This window comes from Petaurus breviceps, unplaced genomic scaffold (genome assembly GCF_028583685.1).
Source record: "Petaurus breviceps papuanus isolate PSGF00001 unplaced genomic scaffold, PetGlider_PUasm1.0 98, whole genome shotgun sequence".
NCBI classification, from domain to species: Eukaryota; Metazoa; Chordata; class Mammalia; order Diprotodontia; family Petauridae; genus Petaurus; species Petaurus breviceps.
In genome coordinates this window covers 16801444-16811363 of record NW_027187460.1, presented here as the reverse complement: position 1 = coordinate 16811363, position 9920 = coordinate 16801444, and positions in this window count along the sequence as shown.

Genomic DNA, 9920 nt, shown 5'->3' with positions numbered 1-9920 from the left:
CATAGAATTTAGAACATGGAACATAGAATATCAGAACTGGAAAGGATCCTTAAAACTCAGATTCTGCCATAACACAGAACACAGAATGACAGAGCTGATAGCGACCTTGGATTATAGACTACTAGAAAATAGAATTTTAGAACTAGGTGGGACTTTGTTTTTTTTATTATTGAATTTTATTTTTTCGATGAACAGAAATACATTTTTTCTTCTTTCTACTCTCCCAGATGAAAAAAAAGAAAAAGAAAACTCCTGTAACAATATACGTAGTCAAATCAAAGAAATTCTCACATATGCCTTGTCCAAAAAAAAAAAATGTTTCATTTAGCAACCAAAGTCTATCCATCACCTTTCTGTCAGGAAGTAGGTAGCATGCTTCACCACTCCTTTCACATCATGGCTGCCCATTTCTTTAATCAGAGTTCTTAAGTCTTTCAAGCTTATTTCTTTTTATAGTTTATTTGCTATAGTATAAATTGTTCACTTGGTTCTGCTTACTTTATTTTGCATTAATTCATATAAATCTTCCCAGGTTTAATTGAAATTGTCTCTTTGATTATTACGATCAGTATAATTACTGTTGTTACAAGACCCCATTTGGGGTTTTCTTGGCAAAGATACTGGCGTGGTTTGCCATTTCCTTCCCTAGCTAATTTTACAGATGAGGAAACTGAGGCAAACAGGGTTAAGTGATTTGTCCAGGTTCACACCGCTGGAAAATGTCTGAGGCCAAATTTGAACTTAGATCTTCTTGACTCCAGACCTGGAGTGCCACCTACATTCATATACTGCAATGTTTTTAGCCATACCCCAACTGGTAGGTACCTGGGGAGTGCCCTGGAGATCACCTAATCCAGGAGTGTCAAACTCACAGAGAAATAGACCCCTGTGGCAACATAGTGACTGAGAAAACCACAAATGAACATTATCTATGTTGTATTGTGAACTTCCTTCCCTCGGCTCAATTCAGGACCTCAGGACAAGGCTGATAACCCCATCTTGAAAAGAGCAGAGGGATGGTGTAGGGTATGAGAGAGAGGGGAGTGGAACCACATGGGGTAGATGACATAGAGAAGGGGGAATCTGATAATGTCAAGTGTACAATGATAAGGTCCAGGGTTTTGAAATGTAGAGAGAGCAAGGGAAGCAGGGAATGAGAAGACCTTCAACTTGTATAGGTGGAATTAGGAACCGGGGAAGGAAGGGAATCAATTTGCCTCAAGGTGAACAAAAAGAAGAGGATGAGGATGGAAGAAAGAGAAAGAGGGAGAGGGAGAAGGGGGGAAAGAGGAGAGGAGAGAGGAAGAAGGAATAGGGAGACTATGACAGAGAAAAACAAAAAGACAGGGAGACAGAGACAAGTGACTGTATTTGGGTAGTACAGTGTATAGTTTGCTGGACCATCAGACACTTAAGTAGCTGTATGACTCTGGCAAGTCACTTAACCTCTCCTTGCCTCAATTTCCTCATCTGTAAAATCAGAATTATTATGAGAATCAGGTGAGATAATATATGTAAGGCACTTTGCCAACTTTAAAGCATGATGTAATTGCTAGCTACCATGATGATGATAATGATGACATAAAGTATCTCAGGGAATGGAATAATGGATTTTTAAGAACTGGAAAAGACATTAGCTTAAGATCACACTGGATGAGTCACTGGTAAGGATGTTATTGGGGGCTTCTTGGACTGACCCCTAAGGTCTGGGCTAGCTCTAAAATTCTGAAATTCTATAGACCAGTAAGCCTGGCACTCTTCCCCAGCAAAATCCTAAAGGTCCAATAATGCGATTTAATTGATAAACATTTATTAAACCCCTACTGCACGCAGGGCACTATATTAGGTGCTGGGGAGAGAAAGAATCTTTTATCTCATTATCTTTCTCCCTAAAACTTCCTTCCCTTTGCCTTTTCTATCACTTCTAAGGGCACCACCAGGTCCCATTTCATTCTAACAGTCACCCAGACTACATCATCTTGTTCTTCATCATTTGCTGCTCAGAATGTCCAATGTTTATGACAAAGATGACTGTCATCTGTGACTCCTCATTTCCTCTTACCTTCCACACCTAAATCAACGATCAAGTCTTGGGAATTGATCTCTCATGTGTCCCCCTTTTCACCCCTGACATCGCCACTATTCAGTTGTCAAACTGATCTTCCTTAAGTACATGTCTGACCATGTCATCCTCCCTCCCACCCAATTCAATATATTCTAGTGGCCTCCTGTTACTTCCGGGATCAAATATAAAATCCTCAATTTGACTTTTAAAGCTTTTCCTAACCTGGCCCCTTTCTACCTTTATAATTTTTTTCTTTTTTTTTTTTTGAGGGGGAACTAGGGCAATGGGGTTAAGTGACTTGCCCAGGGTCACATGGCTAGTTTTATGTTAAGTGTTTGGGTCAGATTTGAACTCAGGTCCTCCTGACTCTAGGGCTGGTGCTCTATTCACTGTGCCACCTACCTGCCCCCTTTCTAATCTTTTTAAAGCTTGCCTCCCCCTCCCCCCTTATTCTCTGATTGGGTGGTCCTGGTTTTGTTCCTTCCCCATCTCTATCTCCTTGCTTCCCTGATTTTTTTCAGATGCCACCTAAAATCTTAACTTCCACAAAGAAGCCTTTCCCAATCCCCTTTAATGAGAATACCTTCCAATTATCTCTAATTTATTCAGTCCATATCTTGTTTATACTTAATTCTTTATGTATTGTCTCCCCCAGTAGACTGAGCTTCAATGAGAGGAAGGACTTTCTTTGCTTTTCTCTGTTCTCCACCCCCCCCCCCCCCCCAGCACTTCAGTACATAGTTGATTGGTTGTTGTCCTTTGTTCTGGAAGAGGACCCAAATGACATCACTATGCCAAAGTCAAGTTGCAATGTGCATGATTGTGGCTGATCAGACCAATACAAGCTCAGAATGCTCTACCATGGGTCGGGCACAAACGGTCTGTGTGAACATTTGGGTTGGATTCTCTAAATTTGCTTATCCTGCATTCCCTTTGAGCTGTTTCAATTCTGCTTTGCTCATAGAGCACAGCACCTTCTTTATTGTGGGCACGCCATGCAGAGCGGTCCTGTGCCAGTGTGTCCCATGCCACACAATCAATTCCTAAGTGAGACCTTGAGAGTGTCCTTGTATGTCTTCTTCTGATCACCATGTGAACGATCGCCCTCTATGAGTTCTTCATAAAACAGTCTTTTTGGCAAGCGTATGTTTTGCTTTCGAACAACATGGCCAGCCCATCGGAGCTGTGCTCTCTGAAGCAGAGTTTGAATGCTTGGCAGTTTAGTTCGAGTAAGGACCCCCCGAATTCAGTGCATAGTGGGTACTTAATTAGTGCCGGTCCACTTGATATAACTTAAACAGTGCATCAGGGAGATCTCAGAGAGGTTCTTGGATCAAGCAAAACCATTACTCCTACAAGCAGGAAGTCATATAGTGATGTTATTTGAGGTGTCCCTCTCCCAAACTCCAAATTCCCTCCTCTTCTCACCCCTGACTTCTGTTTGTTTATTATTCTCTATTTACTGATCAGTTCCTAAATATTCCAGGGTTTAGAGTAATAAGCTGCCCAGATGGAAGAACACTGGCTTTGGGGTAAGAAGACCTGACTTTGCCACTAACTAGCTATGTGCCTTTGAACAAATCGCTTCCCATCCTGCACTCAGTTCTGCCCCTCAGCAACATGGAGCCTGGAAGAGGTGATCTCCCAGGTCCCATCTCATTCTGACAGGCTGAGGCTAAGGTTTCAAACCTCCACACGTGGGTATTGTTTGCCCTCTTGTGGCAGAAGGAGAACAGTGACCAACAGGCCGAATTATCAGCCTCCTCGTACTCAAAACCAATATTCTTATGGGTATTCAACAGGCATTGAGTAAATGCCTACTGTGTGTCAGGCACTCTATAAGGAACTGAGGATGCAAGAATAAAAATGACAAAGTTTTTGTCCTTGGAGCCGGAGGGGGTAAATACAAAATATTTAGAAAGCAGATGTAAAATAAATCCCAAGGGCAGGGGTATTAGCCCTGGATCAGGACACGCTTTCTGTTAGAGGCAATGCTGAGGGAAGCTTTTGAGGCACTTGGGGATTCTACAAGAGGGGAGGTAAGGAGGGAGTTCATTGCACATACCGGGAAGCTTGTACAAAAGCATGGGGGTGGAATGCTATGTATGGGGCAAAGGAAGTGCACCAGGGAAGGACAATGACACAAAAAGCTGGAGTTGGTTTGTGAAAAGATTTAAAAAGAAGCCACATGGAGGAACCCATATTTTATCTTAGACATCAAAGGGAAATACTAGACCTTCCTGAGCAAAGAGAATGACAAGGTCAGAGCTGGGATTTTGGAATAAAATAAAAATAAATTTTTTTGAAAAAAATAAAATTAAAAAATTGGTTGACTGATTAGAGGATGCATTGGAGAGATGAGAAACTTGATGCAAGGAGGCCATCAGGAGGCTATTGCTTAATGATAGGCTCTAGTGGGCCATTGCCTATTGTCCAGACCAAGGGGTTAGGGCAGTCTAAACTAGAGTAGAAAGAAGGGTATGAGACATCCTCAACTCAATATTTACACAGAAAAAATCCAACTAATTTTAACCCAGCTGTACGTATTTTTAACTCTCTAACAGGTTGCATTCCAAATATGTCTTTATAAGATGAAATTCAAGGCCTCTTTTTCTCATAGAAATGAATATCTCCATTTGTTATGTTTGTACATAACCGTACTCCAAAGCTTCTTCAAAGTGTAGAGATGACCCTGTGCTCTAAAAGACCATGCCAATGGGACTTGAACTCTGCCAGGTTCTACCAAAGTCAGAGTTAATAAACATTTAAGCCCCTACTATGTGCCGGGCTCTGTGCTAAACATGGAGGACTCAAAGAAAGGCATAAGACCATCCCCTCTTTTGAAGAATTCATACTCCAGGGAAGGAGACAGCACATAAAAAGAAGCTGAGAAGTGGGGGTGGGGATTGGAGGGGAAAGTTACCCTGCAAAGGGAGTGGGGGTGGGAAACTATCTGTGAGTCTCAGAGTTGATGCCACCTTGCAGAACGGTGAGTTTATGGAGAGGGTGATGTCCAGGAAAGCAGCTGAGCAGTATATCATCAGAATAACTCCTTGCATGCCCTTCTTAAATGCTGGAGAATCAGAGAGGAACTCCTGGAGTCCACCCTCATCCACTCCAACCAGAGGGATGGAGGCAGCCCAGGGGCAGGGGTGCTGAGGAAGTGTGATACCACGATGAGAAAGCTTTAGACGTGACCCCAGAAGACTATCAAATGTGTTTTCTGAGGGCTAAACAAGATAATTAAGAGAGGCACTTCACCAGAAAGCATCTTATCTGGTGATGAAGTTGTGGACCATAATCCATTGAAACATACAAAATGTCACTAGGTCCTGGTATCCCCCTTCTGATCCTGTAGTGATGGTGGGGAAGGAAGAAGAGAATGCTGAGAATCACACAATTTTTAGAGCATTAAAAAACTTTAACTGTTTGTACTCTAAATGGGGGATCCTTTTCCAGTGATTAATGAGTGGGCATATTCCTGAAGGAGCTGAATCATATTAATCTTCACATTTTTGCCATAAATAAAACTGGAAGGAAGAAGGAAGTTGTAGCTAAATGGAAGGATATTTCATAGGCATTCCTTGGAAAGGAAAAAAAAAAAAGAGAGAGAGTTGGAGGAGTATTATTTATCATATAGCCAAAGGCAACAAAGGGCAGCTAGGTGGTGTAGGGGATAATGCCCTGGGCCTGGAGAGAGGAAGAACTTTTTTATGAGTTCAAATCCAGCCTCAGACACTTACTAGCTGTGTGACCATGCCTGTTTCCTCAACTGTAAAATGAGCTAGAGAAGGAAATGGCAAACCACTCCAGTAACCTTACCAAGAAAATCCCAAATCGGGTCATGAAGAGTTGGTCATAATGGAAACAACTGAATAACAAAGGCAACAAGAAGTATATCATGAGATATTTGGTCATCTCATATTGCAGTGCTAGTGATCAATATTTGCAAAAAAGATTATGATGAAAATAATGGCAGCTTGTGTAGCAGTGTTGGTTGCTGAGGTTAAAGTGGTAGAGAGGGGGCAGCCAGATGGCTCAGTGAGTAAGAGCACCGGCTCCAGTGTCGGGATGACCTGGGGATCAAATCCGGGCTCAGATACTTAGCACCACACCCAGAAATAACTGGCCGTGTAACCTTGAGCAAGTTACTTAACCCCAATTGCTTAAAAAAAAAAAAATAAAGTGGTAGAGAGATTTTACAAAGAATTTGATAGGACCTTCCCAGTTAAATTAGTATACAATCTGATACTTCATGAATTCTGTGAAAAGGTAGGAAGAAATACATGGGAAAGCATGAGGAGGAATGAAAGATGCCAAAGACTTGTAGATTTTATAGAAGCCTCTCACTTCTATATCACAAACACTTTTTCCAGAAGAAGAATTGGTAGATACTGGACATGGTAAGTACCAAATGACAAAGAACAATATTGGTTGTATTTTAAGAGATTTATTTTTGATGTGGCAAGATTGGTAGTGTGTGCTCAATCTGATTCATCAGAGCTTGGATCAGAAATAGTAAAAACACAAGAAGAAAGAATAACAACAAGAAAAAGATGTGATATTTAATTGAAAAATCCCTAAATATTTCAGGGTTACTGAAAAAAAAAAGAGAAATAATAGAAACCAACAATAAACTATTTATTCAAAAGTTTAATTAATATAAATTAATTGTTAGATCATGTAGACCAATAAAGTCTAGAAAAAGCCTCAGTCAGCAAGCACAGGACTTATTTGCCAAAGAGAGAAGATGTCTTCCAAAGGCTATACTGGTTTATAATATAAACTTTGTGATATAAAATAAATTATAATATAAACTTATAATATCATGAAAAAAGATTATGAGAAACATTTTTTCATAAAGCAGAGAGAAACAGTAAAAGGTGAAACTGGTTTAAAGAAAGTTGGTCAGGATAATCCAGTTTAGCAGTCATTCCAGGGTCATTCAAGGAGTAAACTGGAAGGACTACAAACAAGAAAAATGGCATAGATTTGCAGAAATCACTGGGCATCCCTTTATTCTAGAGTATAGAGGGGGTTAGGGTGAGAGTTGGGAAGGGATTTCAGGTAGCCTAAAAGGGGATTTCTTACCCCCTAAATTCTAGCCACCTTGTGATTTTCTGTTTCCCTTTCTGAGAATATCTCAGAGATCTGAGAATGAACGTTAGCAGTCCAAGAGATAGTAGCAGCAGCTGAGAAGAGCAAGCTGTCTGCCTTAGTTTCCTCATCTGTAAAATGGGAAGAGTAATAGCACCTACCTTCTAGGGTTGTTATGGATATTGAATCGCATAATATTTGTAAAGTGCTTAGCACCAGTACCTGGTTTAAGGAGTTTAATAAATTTAAGGAGTTTAATAAAATGCTTGCTTCCTTCCTCCCTCCCTCCCTCCCTCCCTCCTTCCCTTCCTTCCTTCCTTCCTTCCTTCCTTCCTTCCTTCCTTCCTTCCTTCCTTCCTTCCTTCCTTCCTTCCTTCCTTCCTTCCTTCCTTCTTTCCTTTCTTCCTTCTTTCTTTCCCATAAGGGCTGGTGAATTCACACTATGAGCCTGGGAAGGGTAGAATAGCAGAGTGTGGAGAGTGTCCACTCTTTTCTTCTTTACTTTGGATTCCGCCCTGTACCCAGAAAGGAAGGAACATTCCCTTTCCCTCATCACCCTTCCCAACTAGTACTCAGCTCCCAGGACCCAGAAGTCAGGCTGGTACTCTGAGTACTATATTTCAGGTCCATTATTTAAATTGAACAGAATGCTGTAGGCTGGCTGAGAAACATAACAAATGGAGATAACTTCATTTCTATGAGAAAATGAGGCTTTGAATTTCAAAAGACCATCTTATGAAGACATATTTGGAATGCAACCTGTTAGAGAGTTAAAAATACCTACAATTGGGTTAAAATTAATTGGATTTTTTCTGTGTAAATACTCACAGGAGCTAACATGTCTCAAGTAGGAAGGAATCAATACTACAATGGGCTTGGCATTCCCTCCTTACCACCTGCTGCCCCTGGACAGCTCAGAACCCATACTATTGCTGGTCAGGGGGAAGGCCCCTGCCCCAGGCTGCCCAGAACCCATCCCAGCTGCTCAGTTGCTCACATGGCTTGGAACCACCAATTCTATTTCTTCCAGTGAGATGGAGACCCCCCAGGACTTACCAGCTGCTCTGCCTCTATATCCTGAAGACCCTAGCACTGTCATCTGAACCACTGATATTACAGAAGCACCTCTGGGCCTTGCCATCAGCCCAGTAGATGACCTTCATTTATTTATTATCTCCCCAAGTAAAACATGAACTTCTTGAGAGCAGATAATGGTCTCTTCTTTTTCCATTTGTACCCCTAGCAGTTAGCATAGTGCTTGGCAAGTAGTAAGTGCCCAATAAATGTTAGGTTTTTAAAAATTCATTCATAAGTGTGCTACCTCTTACTTCTGCTGTGGAGATAAAGCATTTGTTAGCAGAAGAACTTATTCCTTGATTGCAGGTGTGTTCATATGTGAAAATACTGATCGGAGCTGGTCTCTGTTGGGAAAACCAACGGCTATGCAATTTGAGCATAGCTGTGGAAATCTAAACATGTTGATCAGTTATGAACTTTAAGGTGTTTTAAAGGAGAACTGAATATAAAGAAATGAATGTGTAAACTCTTTTTTCCTATCCTTACCAAGATTTTACAGAAACAAAGCAGGGTTGGAAGCCACCTAGTTCAAGTCCCACTCCTAACCCCATTTTACAAAAGAGGACACTGAGGATCGGAAAGTAGAATTGGCTGGTCAGGTCATGCCGTCACAGGGAAATATTTAAGACACCTTTGCCAGCTCCTACTCATTTACCAGATGTATGACTATTTACCTCTCTAGGCCTGTTTATTCATTTGGGAAAAAAGGAATTTATAACCTTTGCATTACCCACCTCATTGGGATGTGGAAAATGGTTTTTAAACCTAAAAGCACTTTGGAGACAGGAGGAATTCTATTGCTGGGACACTGTCAGATTGACTTGAACTAGGTGGTTCAGTGGATAGAGTGGTGGGCTTGGCATCATGAAGACCTGACTCTAACTTGGACTTCAGAAACTTACCAGTTGGGAGAATCCTAGATGTCACTTGACCTCTCTCTTGCCTCAGTTACCTTATCTGTTAAATGGGACTAGCAATAGCACCTCCCTCCCAGAGTTGTTATAAGCATAAAAATGTAGTATTTGTAAAGTATTTTGCAAATCTTAAAACACTATGTAAGCTATATAAATATTAGCCATTATTATTTAAAAATCTTTTTTTTTCCTGAGTCTTAGTTTTTTTTGTTTTTTTTTTAAAGCAATCGGGGTTAAGTAACTTGCTCAAGGTTACAAGGCCAGTTATTTCTGGGTGTGGTGCTGAGTATCTGAGCCCAGATTTGATCCAGGTCATCCCGACACTGGAGCCGGTGCTCTTACTAGCTGAGCCACCTGGCTTCCCCTAAGCAATTGGGGTTAAGTAACTTGCTCAAGGTTACACTGGGTGGGTGCTAAGTGTCTGAGCCTGGGATTCGATCTCCAGGTCTTCTCAACACTGGAGCCAGTGCTCTTACTTGCTGTGCTACCTGGCCGCCCCTCAAAGCCTTAGTTCTAAAGAAGCCATTTTGTCTAGGAATGCTGGACCTGTTTGTCTCCTGGACTGCTGAGCCTTCCGGGTTCTACTGCATTATGGGAAAGGCCTTGTCAGCCTTCCCTCTGGGTCTCAGGCTTGACTTGAGCAGCTGCTTTTGGATTTATCCCATAGAATGGCCATTATAGCTGATAAAAATGCTCAGTCCCAAAGCCTTGGGGAAGAGGAACAGCCCGGGTAAGTGGAGCCTTAATTAATGCCAGCGGGACAGAGC